General features: G+C 38.9%; 1 protein-coding gene across 1 annotated transcript in view; it reads right to left on the bottom strand.

Moving 5' to 3' along the window:
- The window catches only part of LOC124177767 (suppressor of lurcher protein 1), a 354,466-nt gene that overhangs the window by 299,895 nt on the left and 30,120 nt on the right, over positions 1-24,451 (bottom strand). The gene's annotated exons all lie outside the window — the stretch shown is intronic.

Below are 24,451 nucleotides of genomic sequence, written 5' to 3' on the forward strand. Positions count from 1 at the left end.
TTCACGGAATAAAATACCCGGATTTGTCTTGTCATAGTAGCGAATATGCATAATTATTTCTCAAAATGTAAGCGCCAAGCACTTGAACGCTTACTTCTCCAAATTCGGAATTGGATCGAAGGCGGCTCGGATTTGGAAGAGTAACGATTATCTCGCCGGACAAGCCGGTGAACGCGGACCGAGATAAGACAGGTAATCTGAGAGGGTGATACGAGGTCACACGGATGAATACAAACTCTTATGCGCGCCTCATATCCTCGGGAAAAGAAAATTTCCTTCCATCGTGAACTTACGGCAGATACGGCAAGGAAAATAAAATAGCCACTCTACAGCGTTTTATTCCCATGCGATCAGTGTCACGCAAAATGATAGAAGTCAAATCCACGTATTCGTGTAGTGTGAAGATACCTGCACCATGCAGAAGTTGGAAAGTGTACGAATATCTTGACTGCAAGTTTAACTGTACATGAAATGTTGAGCTGAGGTAATTCTGTCGGAATTTATCTGCTTGTCAAATTAACGTCATACAGAGAATGGGACAAGAAATTATACCGACGCGTCTGAGAAGGTAGTAAAATTTTTAGGTGGAATAAACGTCGAAAATGAGAAGAGGAACATATTTCAAGGATAATTGACTTCGATATAGGTTCCATACAATTTATCATAAAATTGTTCTTCAAATCGTTCGAGCACCAAGTGAAAGTCGTATAGTCAGTTTGTCAGTTTGATGTGACAGCTCAGATCGGCTAGACCTATTTTTAGTTTGCTCAGATTGCGAAATATCCTTAGTGCTTTCACAGAGTTTAACAATATCCGAGGGATATTACAGGGAACGACACATTACGGATATTAAAAATATCGAATTCCGTCTTCAGCTGAGCCGTTTGTCAACTAAACTGAGACATTTTTATTCCAAGCTCGGGAAAATTTCGATCTCCGAATATACGATAATTCATCAGATGTGAAGTCAAGTGAACAAATTAATCAAACGAAAAAAAAAGAATATCAAAAATAGATTCAAAAACTAAAGCTCGAAATTGAATTGAGCCAAATTTTTCCAGAAGCACGCGATAATCTTTTTCTTGTGGAAAAAGAAAGAACTGAGACAATGTATATTTGTATTGCAAAAAAGCTCACTGATTAATAACTTCAGGAAAACGATATTCTTCCGCCATTTTCTTTACCAAAATCGTTTCGTCGTGATATAAATTTTATCACTAGTCTAAACTATTCGTTCAATTATCAACCACTGGCGCAAATATAAAACTGTCCGAGGATCAACGGAACTTCACCGTCGTTGAACCGTCTCAAGTATCGAAAAAATCGTACACATTCCTCACATAAAGCGGAAAATACTCACAATATATGGACTTCTGAACTACTCTCGAAATACAAATCACATTCAGAGTCCATATACTGGAATAAACGATGGTATATATTTGATAGCGCAAAATATCTCACCGACTTGCCTAATATTGGCATCGACGAATCGCTCTCGATTTGACCAATGATCGTACGAGTGCTGGTATATCGGGGCTAAACCACCGTTTTATTCGATATACGTATACACTATACATATATGTATCACTCTCCGTGTGTCTATTATCTTTCATCTTTTGTTATCGTTACAGTTGCCGCGTGTATTTATTGCTTCGTATCTATTCGCGTCCGTTAAATTCGAGGCCACTCAATTGCCACCGGCTATTATTTCCTGAATTATATCAATACTCTGTCATTCTCTATCAGTTAGAAACTATTGTAGCAATAATACTGTAACAAAATGTTACAGTCGGATCTACACTGAGAGAAATTTTTAGTTCCGCTTACCGTTCAGTCCTTAACTATTTTCATTTTTTACCAAAATCGAAAAATATACTTTTAGGTACAAAATGAAGATTAGTTTTCCAGCTCTTACCAGAAAGTCTAGTATCTCTTAGTATTCTTTCTCGTTATGACCACTGTTACTATGTTTTCTTGCAACTGTCGCGAAAATTTAATGCTTGTGCAACGATAAATTGACGTTAAAGCCTTATTGAACTAAAAAAAGTAGAGTAAACCTCACAAATTTATTTTCCGTCGCAATTACCAAAAAAGGATCGACGATAGCGCAAAATAGATACGCGTACCTCGTTTTTCGTCATTCCAACAATATTCAAACTGTATTTTTAACGACACCTGTTTTACTGAATTCTTCTAGTTACTGTAACAAATGAAATTTTTCTCAGTGTATGATGAGATTCTTTTCGATCACAGAAAGTTTTGTAAATTCCTATAACTCGCGTTTTCCAATCGCGAATGCGATTTTCAATCAATTGATTCGACACTGTTTCTAATTTCTTATAATTGAAATTGACCTAACAATTTTTGTAGGACATTTACGGAACACCGAAAATCCGCATCCGTTTTATTAAACGTTTATCGGCGCTGTTTCGAGCCTCAATTAATCGAAAACAGGTCGAAAGTGCATCGACAAATCGCTCGGAGGTCCGACAGTTTGGCTGAATTGTCGGAAAGTCAGTCGGTAGTACACGACGTGTTTACAATCGAATTGGTAATTCAATGTTTTTAAATGTCGTTCAACGTCCAAGCAAATTCAGCGCGAATCCAAAGCGAGATGGAAACAGAATTAGAGAACGACGGTTTTGCGATTTAAAGTTGACTTTTTACACATTGAACAACGTTTTACCACAGACAAACAACGCGTGGTAAAATTGTGCAGAAATTCAGCGTTATCGTCCGTTTGGAAAACAGAAATAGTGAAAAAGAAAAACATTGTCGAGGGTGGCGGGCAGCTACCGTGTGCGGTAAAACTTGTATAAGCAACAGATTCCATCGCGATTCGGCATTCTGCGATCATGTTTGTTGAAGTGAACACGAGAATAAACACAGGGCTCGTTGATTCGTTGCAGTTTCGAATCAAGGCGTAGAACGTGACGCGACCACCGGTAGAAGGATATATCCAAGGCGGCTTCCGATCGTCGAACGGAAATACCTGCGGAAAAAAGTGATCCGCATTTTTTGCTCAACAGATCAGCCAAAGTGATTCGAAGAAATCGCGCCTGGCACTGATGGCGGATATGAGAGAAAATGAGAAAAAGCGGCAAAGAGAGAAGGAGAGAGAGAAAGGAGGGAGAGAGAGAGAGAGGCGAAAAAAGAAAACATCTGGTAGGTAGGGATGAAACAAGGAAGATGAAGGACCGAAGGTGCGGACTCGGATATCCACACCTTATGATAATCCTTGTGCAGACGTGTCGTGAAATGTAATAAGAAAAATTATTTCGGTAACCTGATGCGGTCGCAGTAATATCCGCCCGATATCAATAAATGCGGGAAAAGGCTCGCATTTTTTATAGAAATATTCTCTCAGTTCTGTTCCTTGGGTACAAGTAAACGAGAAAATTATTTCAACTCTCTCTCTCTCTCTCTCTCTCTCTCTCTCTCTCTCTCTCTCGTAATTTGATCGATAAAAAACGCTGCAAAGATGGTTTCGGCGCTTTTCCCCTTTATCGGAACGAATGATACCGTAAATATGTGGCATAAGTGGATGGAAAAAAGGGGAAAAAAAAGCGAAATTTGACCGAGGATCAGCAGCCGTCGCTTTGGCTTGTAATCCGCGTCACGTGAGCCGAAAACAAAAGTAAACCGGAAACCCGGACTTTAATATAATCGCTAATTTAAGCGGTACGTGCTTGCAGGTGCGGCATACATGACTTATAATTTGGCCCCTGATTCGTACGTGACGCTTTGGTTTAAACGGAGAAACGAATGGAATTAAGAGCCGAAGAAAATACAAACGCGGTGATCCCCCAGCGCCGAGTCGGTGTGCGTAAAGATTTTCCCTTTTTCTAATCCCGCATTTTACATTACGCGTGTGCTTTTTCCCTCCCTCTTTTTATCCCTCTCGGTTTCTTTTTCCTTTCCTCTTTTTTTCTTTCACTTCATATTTCGTGCACGCGAGGTCGCGGGCGGGCGGTTCCTAGCAAAGTAGGTATACGATTCATTACTTACTGCCGCCTGTCACGAGAACCTTTTAACCATGGCTTCGAATGTCACCACTTTCATTTCGTCAACTATCACCAACTTTGTATACTCCGGAGGATGGGTGCGACCTGGGCTTCGATTTTATTTATACGTTTGCCCTCCTCGAATGTCTCGGATCGAATAGATACGCTGAAATAACGAAATTTCACGCGCCCAAGTTCTAGGCACAAAACCAACCTTCCTTTGTCGAAATTTATGCAAAATCACAGCAGACTGCAAACGTTCGTGGCCTAATTCAAACCTTTTTTCCTAATAGTAAAGTGGCTTTTTGTGTACATATTTTTTTTTTCTAAATCTTGTCAATCTTTTTAACGTATAAAACATTCGTCATCCGTCACAGCATGGAAGTGAACTGCATCAAATACCAGCTTAATTTCAATCCTGACGCTAATCGATATCCTGGCATGAATTTTTGAGTAAGAATTTGTATGTAGGACTGAATTAACGTTAACTTGTAACAATCGGTGAGAGCCTCGTCCTCCTTCAGAGAATAGAATCTCGTACAGCTGCGGAAGCCGTACAAATCCTGGCTCAAGTATACGATGAGAAAGTAAGTCGTGAACATCTCCCTTTCGCAAAGGATTTTAAACACGGCAAGTTGTCTAATCAGAGGATGAAGAGAGTCCTTGACTGCAGAAGCTGCTTTATAAAATAATAAGCGAGACGTTCCGAGATCGCTACTCGACAAATATTTCACAGGATTCGCAAGTTCAATCGTGCTTTTTTTGCCGCTAAATAATTTCTCTCTGGCTTAAGAACATGGTCTGAATATTTTTCTATCATTACAGCCGAATTACATCTCACGGTAAAACTAAAGCAAAAAAGTTGACTGCCTGATTGACGAAGAGGCTTTTCGTACGGATAAAGTTATTAATAAGACAATGTAAAATAATACAATAATGAAAAAAATTGTGAAATAGATTGCGAAAATATCAGCGAAATATCGGTCAATAGTCCCGCGTGATTTTCTATCGGCCGAACGGAAAAAGGGAGGCGAGTATTCGTTCGGAAATCTACTTATGAGCTCGCGGAAAAAGGGACGCGGTGCTAGTAAAAGGGTTGCGTCGTCGTCAGATTTCGGAAATATTAGCGGACCGCCGAAAGCTCCGTCTCTTCGTTGACTCAAAGCGGCTGCAAGCGAGTACCTAAGTGCCTTGAACCCAGGCTTTCGTGTTCCCTTGACTATGACGAAGGGAGAGACCCGGTCGAGATTGAGAATAATAGGACCCGTCTGATATTGAAAATGGTCCTCTTGAACAGGCAAGTGGAAACAAGATGCTATATATCTGTGGTAATAGGAAAATAGAGAAGGTTCTGATAACTGGATTCGATTGATTGTGAACGATATTTGATGGGAAGAAAGGTTTGATTGGAACTGAAAGATTTATATGTTTTATTGCGTTCGTCACTCGATTTAACGACGATTTTTTCCGGGGGGTAAAAAGTGGAACGGTCGTAGAAGGAAAGGTTCGCAGTGCCGAACTTTTAATGATGTGAATATCTATTTGACGACAAAGTGCAGAAAACCAAAATATAAAATCATCAGATCTGTGAAAATTACGTGTTTCGGATTGCCGCACGTTCTCATTCATTCTAACGGTTCTATGTTCTGGCTTCCTATACTCGGCTTGTTCACACTTTGACTATTCACGAGGGTGAAGTTAGTAACGTTACTGTAACGATGCGTGTTTAAGAAAAATCGCTACTTCGAATTTTTAGGAATGTCTGAGATTTAGCTAACCGTTGTAAACAAAATATAGTTCAATTTTGAAAAAACAAGGTCGTTAAAGGTCATTTTTATATTGCTCAGTAATGATGATTTTTCAGCCCGAGGTTTCCTCTCGTTAACATTCCTAACTTCAGCCTGATGACTTTTATATACAGGCACTTGACCTTTCTGTAATTTGAAATTCTGTAAATTCGATTTTTGGTTGCTTGAAAATTCGATATTCTACCCCTTCAATCGTCAAGTCATTCTACATTTCGTCCCCCACTTTTATTTTTAACTGACACAAGCAACTATTAATCAAACATCGTATTGGATTGAAAAAAATTTCTTACAGTCAACTAAATCTGACGATAAGTACCAGACGAAAACTTTATTTCGAGGCAAATAAAATGCGCGGCCAAGTCAGATGAATCAGGTGAACAGAAGTTGGACTTTTTGTGAATAGTTACTGTTTTTTAATCATTTTCCCATAGCCCAATTTCCATGCGATACGTAAATTTGTTTTGAAAACAGACAACAAACTGTGGAAACTGGATAATCAATACAGTTTAAATACGTTGAACTTTTCTGTCGGCAAAGAGAGAGTCGTGCAGATAGTCCGGAGCGAAGCTTTTAGTCGATACGAAAAACACAACGTCAGCAGGCACGATCTGGATCTGGTAAAGCGGAATAACCAATCAAGAATCGCGAGGCGCGATATAAACCCCGCTTTGATATTGTGGGATTTATATATTACTCGATTTTGTTCTCCTCGTTTTTTCCCATTTTCTGCATCGCGGGTGCGGCTCCAGCGTGCGATCGAATGAAATAGATCAAAGCTGAATCCTAGCTTGTATCTCCGCGGCGATTTCGACTACCGCGCACCCTTCTCCATGGAGTATAGGTACCTGCGAGCACATGCAGACCGTGCATATAACCACCCGGAGATTGCAAGCTTGCGAATTTCCAACGCATCGTTTGGCTCGCAGGCTCGTTCGAGGCCAGACAACGACTGACGTACTTTGAAAATTAAATCATGCGTTTCCGCGGGTGAAGGGTGTTCGAACGTCGAAAGACCACGAAACCAATTGATCGATTACTTAAATTCAAAAGTAGAAAGAAATTTGTAAAGTGGAAAAAATGACGATAATGAAAAATATGCGATACTGCTGAACCAATAATAAAACATCGAGAAATTCAGGATTGATCGTTTTTATAAAACAAATCTGTCCAATGTCTGAATTTTTATGTCAAATATGCCAAGTTATGAATGACTTATACGCACCGTGATAACTATCATGGTACAGAATCATCGGTGACTGGATATTTGAGGACGAAAATTTGAAATTGAAACGAAGAAAATGTAAAATTGAAAAATCTATATTCTGCATACACGAAATTGTTGCGTTTGAAATTGTAATATTAATTGATTACTGACAGTTTAGATGTCCAGTTGTTCTAAAGTATAACCTTCTGAATCACGATTAATTTCGGCCATATACTCATCACGTTTTATAAAATTCAAAATGCCAAAAACTATTAACCTCTAAGACAGGTAAATTTTTTACTACGACATTAGAATCCCAGCTGAGTTTGGTACAAACAATCAGATTGTCTCAGACTTTGATTCTAACACTTCTCAAAATTCCATACTCGACATATGTGATCATACTACTCTTTGTCTCGTATTATACTAGAAAAAAAAAAAAAATTTTACCAACACGGTCCGCTTCTTCTCACAAATCATCCAACAAAAAGGCCCGTACGGTTGGAGTTGAGGTCCTCCGAGTAAATGACTACGAAGTGAATAAATACGGGAATAAAGATGATTTGTCGTCACCTGGTGTAAAGCCGTTTCACGTAGGCAGCAAGGACTCGGTGAGGGAGAATCAGAAAGGAAGAAGAAACTTCATCTTTCTCATTGTACTCTCAACCGCTTGTATTGTGCTTTAAGTTAACGACACCACGGAACGACTGTCAAATACCGCAGAGAATTTTATGCTATATACGATACTTAATGGACTGTGATTATTTACGAACGATCTATATTCCGCATTTCAATGGAGACAACCAAACGCTTTCTGACCAAGTGGATCGAAGATTTGCCAAAGCTGAGGCGAAGACGAAATTTTGCAAAGACTTTCGAGTTTGTGGTGGAATTTGTGACCGTATTATTTCAAAGATGATAATCATTGTGATTCCCGAAAGAAATTCTATGGAATTGGAACGACCCTGCAATTTATTCCTTCACTATGAAGGACGCTCTTAACTCCTAACTGACGATCTACAGAACTGAGGACACCGATAGACAATTTTCCTGTAGTCGATGAAAATTGTTTGATTTCACGTTTACGGATTCCGAGAGTTCAGTCTTTGCGTAATCTCTTTGTGAAACAGAAAACCTGGAATGTCTTAAGATGAATGGATTTCGAGATAAAGCATGATTACAGTTAATTGTCTCATCGCGTAAGATTCAGTGAATCTTGAATGTGACAAGTATTAATAAGCTTAGAAGCAACACGATTTGATCCTCTCACCAGGCAATTACGTTAAACTCCATCAATGTTTTACAACAACATTTCTAGAGCCAGTCTTGAGGAAAAGTCACTGAATTCTCCATACCAAAGTAGGATGAATGGAAACTCTACCAGTGTTTGATCATTCGTGGACGAGATGAAAGCATTGCAAATTGTAGTCCAACTTCACGGTCAATTGGTGGTGGATGGTGGTTGTTTCACCTGCATGAATCTTGTTTAATGAAGGATGAGAAAACATTTTTAACGTACTCGGCGAAAGTTTTTTGCATCAGAGATGCTTCTTCGGGGAATTTCATCTGTGCGCAAAGCAGCATCACGTCATTAATTTTCCTTCAGAAATATGTCAATCCCTCGACTTTCCTATTAGCTGGACTTCAGCTGTTTGGCATTACGTAAATCTGATGATGCACTACCAGACGATATATATATATATATATGTGTGTGTCCAAACAGAACCGCAAGAGGTGGATATATGCAGATTATGAGGAAACAACGGGGAAGCTGGTAGCAAATGGGTTTTATCGCAGAACGGATGAGACCGGCATACGTTAAACAGCGAAACACCGACATGTGAGCATAGGGAGGGAAACATTTCCAATTTCGTAAGGGCGGTCTTCCATTAATTCCAGTTAGCCCGGTAATTATTTCAAATTAATTATTCAACGGTGTTGCCCATAATCCATCATGGTTCGGATTAAAGTTCCTCTCAAACATCAACGCGCTTCATTGCTCGCGATTCGCGAGTTCGTTCACCTCTTCTTCGGCAGCGCAAGCTGCTTATAAATGCGCGATAAAAAGCAGCTTTTTCACTTATTGTTATAGTTTTAAGTACCGGATGCGTCGAAAACGAGAATACAAAATTAACATTTCGCCAATTCGTGGAGGTGTTACTACAACCATTGATCACCGTCTGAAAAAAGCTTCAAGATGTTTAAAATTTGTGCACGAAACTGTCTACTCTGTATTGAAAGTTTTATTCGGATAGGGTAGAGTGAATTCACCGTACGTTCACCGTTTATTCAACGTACAAATACAATGAACTTACTACACAATTTAGTAAATTACAATTACTTTTTTTTCCGCTTTTGCTTACAAATTTTAGTAAAACAAATATTTTTCAATCGGCAATTTAAAGCAAATATGTAGCAATTTGCATCGTTATACTGAATCTTCAAATATTGCAACATGATTTTGTAATTTGATAAGTCTTTTCTACAGTAAATGTGTAGTAAATTCGCAATAATTTTTAACAGCGTAGACTGCATTTACCAGCAGATAAATCTTAAGCGAGGAGGTTTGAGTGCTGGGTAAGTGTACCGTTCTGATGGGGGTATCAACGACATAATTCAAGTTATTACTCGACGTCGTCGGAAGAGACAGAGAGAGTTCCTTTGATCAGCCTGCAGGCAGTAAGCTCTTCGGAGATATGTGACGGCTCTACATTACCACTCAACTGCTATCCAGAGCGGATGAAGTAACGTTGTTTCGCTATTTCTCACGAGGTTTCGTCGCAATTCCCTTGACACTTCGCATCGGTCAGTTTGAAAAATGATGAAAAAAAAAAAAAAACAGAACAAAAGAAAAAGTGAATACTCGGCGCACACTCTCTAAATTTGAATACCCGGTTGGAAGTATACCACTGGAAAAAAAACAGTGCATACGTACTGACGTTACGGTCACTTTTCACTGATATACCACTGATTTCCAGTGAATATACACTTAGTATCTCCAGCGGTATGCTTATTCGCGCATTTCAGAGCAGAAAGCACCGAATGAATTCAGGATCTTCGGGTAAACCGCGAGTCTCGACGTCCTGCGTCCATTTTGTATCTCTTAAACTTGACACCGAGTTACAACGTACACGCGGATCTATTATTTGCAAATTTAATATCACGACCGGAGCTAAAACGCCTCTCCTCGCCCCCCGTGACGTATACGGCAGATATTCCTCTTATTACTAGCAGCGTGCAGAGGTAGACATTCCGAGAATGTTACAAGCCGAGATGGCTAGAAGAGGTTCGAGGTGTTAAAACGACGTAGAAACAGCTCAGCAGCCGCTTGGCAAGAAATGTTCACGGTTCTCCATCTCCGAAACCAACCGCACCGCACTCGAAATATATTACATATTTGTCAAAACTTGTATCCGTATCCGACGAATGATTTTCATCCGCGTTTCTCTCGTGCTTTGAATTAAAAGTCGAATTTTTCCCCCGTCGGAAATACAACTTTCGTTGCATGTAAGCTGTGCAAACGTAGCAGCAACAACAGTGCGACGGTCCGCTAGGTACTATTTTGCGAGTGAAACGCGGTTGGTTTACGTGCGATACGTGTCGGTGTGCGTTTGGCTTGTAGACACGGTACACAGGACGACAAAACCAACCCATTTCTCCCTTGTGTATGGAAATTCAGCAGTTGGCTGAAAATTGGATTAGACCCAAAGGTCCTTGTTAAAAAGTTCGTTTTGAAGAATTTATGAGCCTCCCGGTAGTATTGTTTGTATAAAACGACGTAGCTCGATAAAATTACCTTTCAAACCTGCGACTGACGTCGAGTTTTCGCGCGGCGAGAGAGGAAAACGGTACAATCTCTTTGCATTTTTTTATTCTTAGAGAAAAAAAAAAAAAAAACACCGGTACCGAAATTTAAAACAAAAAGATAAAAAATATCAAAAAAAAAAAAAAAAACTTTAGATTTCCAACGTTTCATCCATTAACATTTCAATATCGTACCCGTTAGCCCGCAGTATTATATGCATGTACCCAGAGTGAACACAAAAGCGAGCACTGAGGTAACGTTAATAAATAATCCGCACGTTACCCTCAGTTTTATGAACAAGGAAATCATATTATAAGCTAATGAAAAAATATCCAGCGTAAGGGATCCGAATAAATTCTGGTAATCTGAATGGTTATTTTCTTCACGAAGTTCAAATATAACAGAAAAAAAAAGGTAATAGAATTAAGTTTAGTGTTCCGTTAAACAATTTACGTGTCATTCGATTCGGCTAGAACGATCGAACGAATGAATATATATTCATATCAGCGGAGTAATTTTCAAAAGCATTAATGGGTTGGGTGGAAAATTTCTCGGAGGAAGTTCGCAGTCATTGCGAGAGAATCGCGAGTCTCCGACACGAGTGAGAATTAGTGGTATAAGAAAGAGAGGACGACTATTTCGCAGCATGATAAAACAAATGGGAAGAAACGACACTCTTTGTCACGTCTCAGCCAGCTAACTAGCCAGCTAAGGAAACATTCGAGTAAGTGGGAATGGGAAAACACAAGAAAAAAAAGGGAAAACGAAGAGGAAGACAGAAGCAGAAAAAAGACGAACGGGCGAAAGAGAACGAAATAGAAAAAAGTCTTCACGGAAGGCTGAGAGACGTAAAGCACTTTGGTAACAATGCTGATCTCTACTTTGGAATAAAATATACTCGACGGACGGGAAGATGAGGGAGGAAGACGCGAGTCGAGGGGAAAGGAAATAAAAAACCAGAGAGATAGTGAGAGAGAGAGAGAGAGAGAGAGAAGGGAGGAGGAAAGAGACTTTGGAGAAAAGTTAATGAGCCTCTCTTCAGATAAAAGAGAAAAATCGATTACATCTATCTTTTTTCCTCGTCTTAGCTTTTCCTTCGACTCTTTCCACCTTCTGTTTTGTCCGTTCTTTTTTAAATATTTTTTCCCTTCTCTTTTGTTTCTCCGGCGTCAAGGTGTCAGTTTCGGTTGCTTGAGCGCCGGGTGTGATATGAACGAGAAATATTTCACCCCTCCGGCCTGTAACGCGTAGGCGTCGTAGATCACGGACTCGTCCCCACGACTCGCGAAACGGTTTGTGAAAATCAGTCTCCGTTATTAACCACCGGCGAAACGCGATATCGGTATCAACATTCACCGGACGGCGTTCAGGCACTCATAATTCTAAGGTCACGTAATTTCGGGGGTTACACAGTCCGGACGAACGAGTCGTGGGAGCAAAAAAGGAGCGGAGGGTCATTCTCAAGTTAAACTAATTACAACGGGATTATCGGACCTCCGGATCACAGATTATGTTGAATTTTTGGAGATATTTATGTGACCGAAAATACGGAGAAGGTATGGAAAATACGCATCGGAAACTCCTTTATTTTTCACGCGTAAGAATAAAGCAGCTTTTTAATTCAATTGCACTGATGTACACGAATTTTCATTTCCTCCACGTAACAAATGAAAGAAAAAATTACTTTATTACATAAAGTTTGCCTTCGTAAAAGCCAGAACGATGTTTCGGATTTTAAGACAAATTACCCATTTTCTCAAAAATTTATTATAGATAACGATTAAACAAACTTCAGTCTTGCGTTAAAATTTTTGAAGTAAAGGTGATTTAAATGAGAAACTGAAGATTGTTTAATTGTTATTTACAATAAATGTTTGAAAAAACAGTTAATTTTTATTAAAATCCGAAATATCGTTCTGGCTTGTACAAAAAGCAAACTTTATCTGATACAACTATTTTCCTTTTATCAGTTACGTAGAGGAAATAAAAACCTGCTATCTACTAACCAGACTCAAAATTCGTCTTGATCAGTGATTATTATCAACGTAAAAATGACGTAAGCAAGCAATAAATGAAGAATTTGGTTATTATTCGGTATATGGAATCAAAATTTATTTTTTTTAAATATAAACTCCAAAAAACAAAAAAAAATTTTCACTCGCGTCATTCAACGACCAATTATTTCAAACTTCTTTTGCTTTCCACGCCTTGTACAATTCATGAGTCCTCGATTATTGAATGGCTTCGCCCCGAAGCTTCCCTGGTTCGGTGAGTATTCGAGCTTCGATTCCTCGGAACAGTCATCGAGTGTCGTTTACTGTTCATCGATATTGAACAAAATTTCATTGGCCCTCTCCACGTCCGGATTATGGAACAATATTGTAGCGAGCCTTTCGCGCGTGGCTGTGCTCGAAATCAACAGTCCGCTTCCTCCGGACCCTTTTGTCTTTGACCAAATTACGCCTTATACTAGCCAAAATATATCCTCCCCAATTAACGGGCGAAACAATTATAATAATGGCGAGGAACCGAGTTCGCGCGGATAGTCGAAGCCTCGAATATCCCTGCGGCAACCGGAACCCGGATTCACGTTCCCTGCAGGTTTTCCCAGAAGCTCTACAAAATCGTTGCGAAAAACTCACTCGGTTCCCTGAAATAGACTCGAGGTGACTTTTTCGACGAAATTTCATTTGTTGCAGCGAAAAAAACTCTGGTAAAACGCGTATCGTTACAACAATAGTTCACGAATTGTTGGCCTGATAGGAAAATTTTTTATAAGTAACTATTTAATGCCATTATACTTTTCGGCACTGTGATTCCCGGTTATAGCAGAGTTGATTCTTTTGGTTTATAAGCTTTCTGCTGTTTTTTAGTTACAAAAGCCTCAGCGTCAATTTATCGTAAATAAATAATAGTATAGTAACGACGACTAGAAATTTATCTCATTGTAACCGAGTGATTTCCTCTTTTATCAGTTTGACCACTTTTGACTCAACTTTCAAGTCCAAAAATTATCGCACGGTTAAATGAAAGATATTCAATTTTTCAATTTACGAGTAAACAAATTAAACAAATTCGGTTAGAAACCGTATAATCGATCCAAAATTATTGTTCGTTTATGAATAAAATCGTTGCAATAACAGTTTACGCAACATCCGTACGCTTTTTATTTTTATTTTATTTACAACAACATCTAACTAACAGACTCGAACATATTCATGCCTGTCAATTTGTCTTACCTATTTGTGTTTGTGAATGTTTTCCACTGCTGGTGGATCCTGACCGCGGCAGAATGGAGGGTAAATACCAAAATGTTCGTCGCGGAGAGCGTCGAGTGCAAACATCAATCTACCCTCGAGTACAATATCAACGCAATTAGAGAGGTCAAAGTGTCGTCAGTGATTGAAACAGCGGATAAAGGCGTCCGTCCGATTTCGATTTTTCGCGAGATTCTGCTCCGCAGAATTTCATTGAAACCCGGTTTCTTCATTAATACGACTATCGAACCTCTTTCTCGGCGTTCATATAATATCGCGCAGAAAAAAGCTGATTTTCATTCAGCATTTATCAATTGAACCGACAATTGTTTGTCTATGCAAATTAATTTCTGTCAAGTGCGTGAAGATCAATTCAAACCAAAGTTATACGATTGTTGTACGACAAAATACTTGCCTCTATTTCATCAGTACCTTGTCTTTATAGAGTTGATCAAATCTGTTGACACACCGAACCTGAATTTCAATTGGCAAGATTCGGAGGGTAATGTCAACTTTGAAAACCTGTTGATTCGCGAGAAAAAATCATGCCGCATTCCAAAAACGCGTCGTATAAAAAAAGTTTGTTTAGACATTGCGGATAGTTTGCATCTGACGTCGAGTAATGATCGTAAAATTATTAACTTCGGGCTAGTTTATCCCAACAAAGTCTCACTGATCGTTACGAGAGGAAAACTCGGCTTTGCTCCGCGTTCGAAATTAACGTGACATTCACGTTTCAACCCTTTGTCGAGAACTCTGCTGCGGTTTAGTCACACACGTCGTATTAATACGCATACAAGCAATCTCTTTTAAATATTCGTTGAATAATTCAACGGAGGAGTTTCGTTTCATTTTTATTTTTGTCTGGAGAGAAGAAGGAATCCTTTATCAAGCTAAAAACGTGTCATTTTCCAAGTAAAATTTTTTCACGCTACATTTCACAATTATGCACAAAGTAATACAGTCAGCATATGATTACTGTGAATTATTTCACATCCTTTATCCGCGATGATTTCATCGTCCGAGATTCAAATCGCGGATAAATCTATCGTTTCTTTTTCTACTCTCGTTATCGCTTTTGTTCGTATTAATTAGAAAGATAGACTGCAATCTCGATGGCGTAAATATTGAGAAGCAAATTGTAAACTTTTTCAACGAACAAAAGTTAGGTTGGACAAAACACTCGAAAGTACTTCCTTCTGCATTTTGTGTAAGGCCAATGGAGAAGTGAGTCAACGCAAAGTAACCCAGAGCCGTTAACTTTTACGATCTACTTCGTGGAATTGTTAAGTCTTAATCGACTTTGTTAATCTACAGATAACGTTCGAGTTCCGAGCTACTTGTTAATTACAGAGATATTTGTCGGCCCTGCCGTTTCACCTGACGCCGCGAATCAAACTAAAACTGGGACAATCAAGCCTCAAATTTCTCTACAAGGATAATTATTTTTATCGTTCTTTGCTCGACTTCTTGTTTTACATATTGTCGTGGAAGCTTGAAGGCTCGATTAAATTTCGCACTAAAAAGTTGTTTAGTTTCAATGCATGCTCGAAGCTCATTGGGGGCTGCTTCAATGTTTTTTCCTTGACTTTTAGTGTTTCCACCAATTTCGACTCAGCATAATTAGTGACAGTTAAGGTCGTTGTCAACTTCGCAAAGAGAACAAACTCGAAAATGCAAGAGAATCAAAATTTATCCTGTTCTTTGAACCAAGCATGTTCCAAACCTCGTGTAGCAAATATTTTCTTTCACATTATCAAATTTCGAACTATTTCGATGACTCGGATCGCATCTAAATCAAACTCAGCGACGACACGGTAGTAGAAATAAACGTGAAAAGCGGCATCGTGCTTATTTCACGTTGCGTCAGCCATGCTTTCCTACACGCGAAGACGACAAATGTCAGCCGTCAAATACGGCCCCACATTTCTTCACGTTTATTCAGTTATTTACTTATATTATTTCAGAATATCAATAACAAGTTCGGATCTGTTGACGCACGAGACGATTCAGCGACTGTCACTGCTCGCTGAAATGAGACGTCTATATAGAGCGAGCTACTTTTATACCGCCAACGTAGATACGTTGGAAAAATTCTCCAATATTTTTTCTGCACATCTCACCTGTCACGAAATTCAACAAACTCCCTCTGATTTATTACTGCGTGTAAAATGCTCCGGTAAAGTGAAGGAGAAAAATGTTTTTCGTAGCAACGAGTAGGCGTAATCCGTTCGTTTCATTCGCCTACACGTTATTCACATCCATGATAATCGTACCCACTTCGCTCAAGTTCTTCTAATTCATTTTTTCGAAATATAATATCGTATCGATTCGTTACATTTTTGCTCCTGCTATAAACAGTTTGAGTCAATTCAACTTACCACTGATAACAATTTTGGTGGTTCTTTACTCGCAGCAAAAGGTTTCGCGACGATGTGAACCATAAGCACGAGTATTTTCTTTTTTTTTTCAAAAGCTTAGCACAACTCATTTCTCAGAGTCTAGGAGACGAAAATAGTTGAACAGTCTTTATAGACCGACGAAAAATTCTATCGAGACACGGGATAAATTTCATCGTATCAATTTAACTGCGGGTGGTTTTAAAAATGTTTTTACGAGATTTTGTCCTAAACTCTAGTTAATGAATTTTTTATCGATATTTGTCTAATTAGGTGTACTAATTTGCTTGGAATCAATTTATTGAAACGCATACGATAGTGCGATAAGCCTGCAATGTACTCACCACGGACTTTAGACAATGGATTGAAAAATCGCGCGTGCAGCTTTGTTTTCGCTTTTTATTTCTACGGATATGAGAAAATATTTCAAAAATCGGGTCGGATTAATTATGCTAAGGATAATAGGATAAGGTTTAAGATCGAAGCTCTAAAAAAGTTGGCTCACGGCTACGCGATCATAAATCCTGCATTATTTCACTTCATAAAGTATTTATAAAGCATAAAAAAAGCACGAGCCTAGTGCGCCAGATTTACGAGAGACTTATCTTGCGACGCCCCATAGAATTACATTACACGCTCATCTGCATGGCCGCGCTGGATCCCGCAATTTTATATATATTAATAAAAATTATTTATCTCGAGGAACGCAACGTCTGACTATAACTGCAACGTTTATTCTAATCAGATAAATCCAAACTGTTTCTCTGCAAGATTATTCACAGACGAATATCACGCATTGAAAAGTTCCGAAAGTGCCGAATTCCGAATTTTTTCGTGGTGAATCTTGAAGTATTTAGAAATCAAACTCTGACGAAGCATCAAAGTCGAAGTTCCGAAAGCGCGGAAATGAAAAAATTCAATAATCTGAAACATCGAAATTCCAAATGATCAAAGATTTTTACTTCCGTGGATTTCTGGCTCGGTGAAATTTTACCACTTTGATCTTTCTTTGTTTTGGATTTTCGATGTTTTCACATTCGGGATCCTGGTATTTCTGATTTTCGGTTTTTCCAATTTTTTACACCCATTCGTTGAGTTAAGTACGCTGTGTGAGTATATTTTAATTTTCGCAACTTTACTTTTCGAAACTCGGCTCAATCGTAAATTGAATTTTTGGAATCTTGCGTTTTGGAACTTCGATCCGTCGGGTTTCCAACCATTCGAAACCTTACTGTTTCACAAAAGTTTGATTTCTTTACTTCAAGTCTCGCCAACCAAATAATTCGGCATTCTGCGCTCTCGGAACTTTACAAATTCGGACCTGCCTCACCCTTTTGGCATCAATCGTAACATCTTTTTGAATAGCTAAAGGCATATCTCCGGCGTTTTTCACCCTTTTGCTTTTATTAATTTTCATTTTTTGATACAGAAGCTTTCTTTTATACTGACGGAAAAAGAGGAGAAATAATTTTTTCCCCTGTTCAACGACGAACCCTTTGATTCAAAAAACAAACGCGTCTCTTACGCCCTTTCTCCAATAGTCACGCGATATGTGTCGCGAAAAATAGAGTATCGGCCTGACTTTTATCTTCGTTCATCCGTGACCCGTGTTTTCCTAAGACGTTATCCCGCACCTGCGGTGCTCCGCTTTTGCAACACCCTTTGTCTCAATTTTTTCCCCCTTTCTTACCCCCTCCGTTCACCTTTTTATTCCGTTTTCCTTGAGAACCCTTTCAGATCGCGTGTAACACTTTTATGTTTTCTCAGGGCAACCTTCCGGCCCATTTTTCTTTTCCAACATTTTCTTCCGCTCTCGGTTCAGGTCCGCTATTTGCATAAAAGTGTATCCAGACCCACGATTAAACGCCCTGAATTCCCTCCCGGAATTCTAGCCTGGCAGGAATTGTATCATTTTAACCCCGTGCCTGTTTAACTCCCCGCATAAATTCGTTCGCAACACAGTGAATTAGAAGCTCGCCTTCGAGAACCAGAGCTTAGGTGACGAGGACCTGCTTCTTGCAGGCCTTCGCTGTTCCGACCTACGAATATCCACTTCTTGGATTCCTTGGCTGCGGTCTGGTCGGGTGTTTCTGGTTCCGCGGATCGGGCATCTGCGATCTTAATTATCTCTGAAATAAACGTTTCCCTGGAAAACTTGTACGTATTGTACTGAAATGTCTATTGATTTTCATTCCTTTTAAATCCGAATAGCTTGTTCTCTACTTAAATTTACAAAGTATCGACTTCACTATTTATCACGGATAATATGAAGTTTGATTAGCAATTCTCGAATTCATTTCGGTGATTCATCCTGTAGCTTTGATGATCGAATATTCGTTATCTCGCAGGTGAAGAAAGAGCTTTTTTTGACACGCGGTAAGATATCTTGGAATAGAATATTGACTTGGACTTGCGAGAAGTCTTTGTCGACGAAAAATATGTATCTCCAAAATTAACTAACTATATCAAGGTTAATTTTTCGGATAATGTATACGGTAAGAACTTAATTAACTCCTTTGAAAGAAACTTTTTGAGTTATTTGAAACTTTTTTTATTCGTTGATTAATTCTTTCGATCTTAATGGGTAATTGCAGAAATTTATCAAACTTCGTCAAAACACTCGGAGAAAGAACAGCTGTCGATATTCTTTACCATAACTCGGAAGAGAGAAATAACTGTAAATTTTTCTTTAAAAAAAAAACGGGCTTGAAACCGAGATGACTTCTTTTACGTTATATATCAATTTGTAAATTACAATTCGCATAATGATCTGTGTGTGAATAGTTTCAAACCGACAGTTTTTCTCCAAAGAATTCGCCCGGGGAACGTAACTTTTGAATGAAAATTAACGACCAGTTTGTGCAGTCAGGGAAATACATGTATACATATATTTATATATATATATATATATATATACATACATTACATATACATTATATAGTTTTAGTTTCAGAACGAAGTTTGCTCAAGACTTGCGCTGTGGCGTGTTTAGAGTCCAAGTATTACTGTTTGAACAGCGAAACATTACCAGATTGAAGTTAGTAACGTTAACGTTACGAAATATTGAAACTAAAACGATTATTTTGAAAATTGAGAACAACTTTAAAGGAGTTTGATTCAAAAAATTTGAATACGCTTGGCTTTTTAAAAATAGATCATTCAATTTGCGAGACGATTTTACAGTTACGAAATAATGACCATTTCTAAAGATGTATCGTTACATATTAACGTCACGAACTTCATTCTCTTGAAAAACCGGACCCGAACGATAAAAATTTTTTGATCAAGTTATACTGAAATCGTCGTTACATTTGTTCGCCACAATGGAACTAAAATTCACCGTTATGGTTTCGCTTTATATACCGGTGCATTTATTTAAATTCCGAATTAGTCAAATGCAAATCGTGGATAAAAATGCCTGCGGGTACTTTTTCCGACTCATACACACACACACACACACACACAGGCATATATGTATGTATGCACATACACCCACACAGTCCAGCGGCAATAAAGTAACGTATATTTGGCGCATTGTTCCATTTCAACGTGCATAAATCTTCCTTTATGTTGTGAACAGGCGAGCAGCGATGTTCAACGCGGCAGCAACGATATATTTCAGCGTTATTTGCTCGTAGTAAATAAACATTCAATCCATTTCGATGGGAGGGAGAAGGTCTATAACCGTAGTCGTGGTTCTCCAATAATCGCACCAGCCACCGCACTGACCGCTGGACGTGAATCATCCCCCTCCCCCCCCCCCCCCCAACCCTCCAACCCTCCCGCTATTTTACCCCTTTCTTTTTTAATTATCATCAATACGGTGACGCGTAATCTTCGCAGATATATTCGTCGAGTGTTTCAAGATCTGTTAAAATACACAAATACTCGCTTTACGCTGTAAGTTTATCATATAATTGGTGAAGAAAAAAACATCAACATTTGAAAACAAATATTCCTCAAGGTTCTCCCCAAAAGATTTGTTTGTTTTTTTATTTTATCTTTTTTTTTCTCCAATCATTCGATTTTCAAACTAGGATTCTTTTTTCTTGGCTTGTTCGTTTCAAATGTGTGCCGAAAAGCGTTTAAATTTCTTTTCACCTTCACCTTATCCGCTCGAATATCAGCGATCTATAAAATCCGTAGTGATACCGTAAGAAAAAAAAGAGCGGAAAAATGAGCCTCGATACTCAAGCCCCGAATGTTACTTCAGCGTTGAAAATTTTTCCCTCCTATTCCTCTGCGCCGCAAATTGCGGGTTCGAGATTTGTTACTGCATATTGAGAAACTGCTCCGTGTGCACCGTTTCTAAACTTTTCCACGAGCAGCTATGGAAAACTTTTCCACTTGTAATGGGAAAGTTCTATGGGTACACGTATAGTCGATCTGTATACCTATGAGAGGGTGGGAGGGAAAAAGGAGGTCTAGCGAGTCCGCCTGCGTCAATAATTGTTGCACAAACTGCGCACATCGACATGTATGTACATTAGAGTGTTTCAAAAAAACGACTATTTCTTTTTTTTTCGAAGAACATTGAAAAATCTTCCGAGTGTCCATCAAAAATGACCTCGGTAAAATAATAGCTCTTAATATTGATATTTAGAGGTCGCGATTCTCAATTTTCTATTTCCCATTTAAATAACATGGGAAAACATTTTTTAAAAATTTAGATTTAGATAGAATGAAAAAAATGTTTTCCATCGCAATCACACTGCGTGAGATCAAACTGTACGGATTGTGTCACGCGATTGGCAGAGACAATATTCTTCACGAAGGTATCTCCATCGAAATTCGTTCCTGGATACGTACGTTCAGGGCGCAAGGGAAAAATGGAGCCCACTTCAACACCGGCTCTATTTGTCCAAGTAACGAGCGCTCAATCCTCAAATGCTCTGCCATACGTACTAGAATCCTGGGCATCGACGTTGCTGCAAAATCCTCGCTGCACAGTTGCTGCGGACAAATAGGACTGGATTCCAATCGACGGTGTGGCAAAAGACAAATATGTATTTCTTGGAGAAAACGGAGCTGCGCGTTCGTCGTATAAAAATTGGTAAGAAAATTTTAAACCCTTGTTGAAAAAAAATTTTCCTCGGGAGGTAGGAAAAAAACTGACGAAGCTTTTGTCAAATGGCGAAAAAAAGAAAATGACCGCTATTTCATCTGCAATAATTCAAATGTCAATCTTTTCGATCATTTCTTGGCTGCATGGTGAAATTTTTATGAACCTTTGGACCCTGAATAAAATGTCAAAATCGATGGATGTTTTTCCCCAAAACAGGGCGAAATTTAGACCCTACCATAAGCCTGCAGGTACTAAGCAAAGCCTTATCCAGTAATTTTTGGTCCTCACGTTCTACTCGGAACTTTAAGAGAGCTGTCTTTTCATAGTTGAAGGCCTTGTGGATTTTAACTTCGTATTGTAACCTATTCTGTTACTTTGTGTTATTCTCCTTTCGTATGAGAACCTGTTCGATGTTTCAAGGTCCTTAAAACTTTAGAGTTGTTAAAGCTGTTGAGTTAGGCCTTTAGAGTGTGGACAACGATGTGCCTGTTTTTATTTTCTGACTTATAAACTGCTCACATCTTTTGATACCATAAACTTATATTTCTCGGCTTCTAACACAACATGATGTATTGGCTCTTCCGATATATTGGAATTCTTCATTCTGACGATTTTGATATACCGCAATTCTATATTCCGAGCCTTCTATGAGATTACTACTCGGAGTTCTAACCGTTCTGATTCTTGATCCTTCGCATTCACGAATTCGAATAGAAGAAAATTCTACTTTACGATCCATCCGAAGGTTATTTATTCGTGTTTGCGAGCAATCGCATTGGCCTCATTCTGCTAATGGACTTTCGGAATTTTCACCATTTGTGTATTCTAAATTCTGTAACTTCAAATTTCGATACTTTTATATTCTATTTACATTATTTCTGGCATAACGAACATTCACCAATTTGTTCTTTCGTGATTGTGAGTTTTCCATATATTTATGTTCGGAATTCTGACCATTCTGATTTTTTACCAGTACCGCAGCAATGTCGGGATTGGCGATTATATTATTCTACTTACTCGGAATAATTATATGCAATAAGGGATCAAGGCTGCGAAAATAAAACAGTAACATAAAAAATAGTAATGCGTTATCTCTTACCAAAATAATTAACAATACCCGAAACCTAAGATCTTTAATCACCCGAAAAATGAAATAAAGTAATTGATAATTGTCAGAGTATGAAAAACTAATTTGAATTACATTAATTATTATCAAAGGAACGAGTCTTTGGATGAAACGGTAATATCGGCCGAGTTTGAGTCTAGAATTGCTTCTATTTTCATTACAAAATTAATCATCTACAGGTCCTTCTACGTTCTACCAAACGCAGGACTTGCAGGCGTACACGGGGGTCTAAATTTCTACTCGGGCAGCTAGGATGGAAGTTTCGTTAGTACGGGAATATAAATCGCTAAAGTCGGACCCCTGGTCATGTATCAATTGATTAGGGGATCGTCCATTATCAACCCTAAATAAGACGCAGGGTCTGGGACGGACGCATTATAAAATTGCTTGGCAGATTTTTGGATAGTTTCACGCGACATAAGAAAAAAACAAAAAAACAAATCCGATATCAACTTTGTCAAGTTTCTGTGTTACCGAGTTCCTGTACGCTGAACAATTTTGTCCGCTCTCTTGGCAATCTTATCTAAATACTCAAACTTTTCACCGTCAATAAACCCAATGAAATCAGTAGCTTCAACCCTTTCGACCGAATGTTACACAACCAACCCGACTACCTACCGATAATTTATAATTCCGGCTGAAAACTCGATCGGTTTGACGCTAAATTTGAAGCTTGAAGGAAGCTTAAAGACGTGTACCGGAAGAAAGGACACGTATGACGCATATAACGCCGAGATGCAAGGCGGAACGTGAGTAGATCTCGGTACGAGGCAACCAGAAGCTTTCCTGTCTTGCCCTTTCAAACTCGGGAAATTTATGCGACCTCTGCCCCTATCGAAAGACTATAAATTGAGGGGGGTGACCATTTGTCTAGACTCTAGAGGGAGGAGAGGCGGCGGCGTTACAGTCTGCAGCAATAAATTTACTTCCCTCTGCCTTGGATGGCGTTGGCTCGTCGTCGGCGAGCTTCTCGAGGCACAATAAGGACCGTCAAGGATCTCACACGAGGCTCCTTTGCGTACGAAGATCAGATGTGGAATGACTGCGAGCTTGTTCGTAGGATCGCGATAAGTTCGAAGAGTTGCGAACTTGCAGAGTTTGACAATCCCGCCGAAAGCTATTGCGGCCCGATGCCCAATCTTTCGATTCAACCACCAGGCACCGAGTACACTGAGAAGAATTTCATTTGTTGCAGTAACTAGAAGAATTCAATAAAACAGGTATCGTTGAAAAAAACTGTTTGAATATCGTTGGAATTACGAAAAACGAGGTACGCCTAACCATTTTGCGCTATTGTCGATCCTTTTTTGGCAATTGCAACGCAAAATCAGTTTCTGAGGTTTACTCTACTTTTTTAGTTAAACAAGGCTTTGACGTTGATTTATTCTTGCAGGTTTTGTTGTAAATTATCAAATTTTAGTTGAGCCAAATAATGATCGATAGAAATTTTTTAATAGTTAACAAATCATGTTAGGCTCAGCTAAAATTTCATAATAATATAACGAAACATTTATTTATTTCGCATTTATTTTGTTCACGGTAAATATAAACTCTTTTATCAGCGTACACACGAGTATCTCCGTTCCAGAACTGAGGTGAAAATATCTGCAGATCAGAACTTTTGATGCCGTCTTCATTTGCATCTGTTGTCTCTCTAGGTGGATTAAATCTGTGTAAACTATAAAACTCTCATTTCTGCATGCCCGCTTTGTTTGATTTTGAATCCAGTCTGCAGTCTCAAAGTTGTCGAATATGCGACTGGTGACAAAAAGGTTGCGAAAAA

The sequence above is a fragment of the Neodiprion fabricii genome, chromosome 1 (assembly GCF_021155785.1).
Source record: "Neodiprion fabricii isolate iyNeoFabr1 chromosome 1, iyNeoFabr1.1, whole genome shotgun sequence".
NCBI lineage: Eukaryota > Metazoa > Arthropoda > Insecta > Hymenoptera > Diprionidae > Neodiprion > Neodiprion fabricii.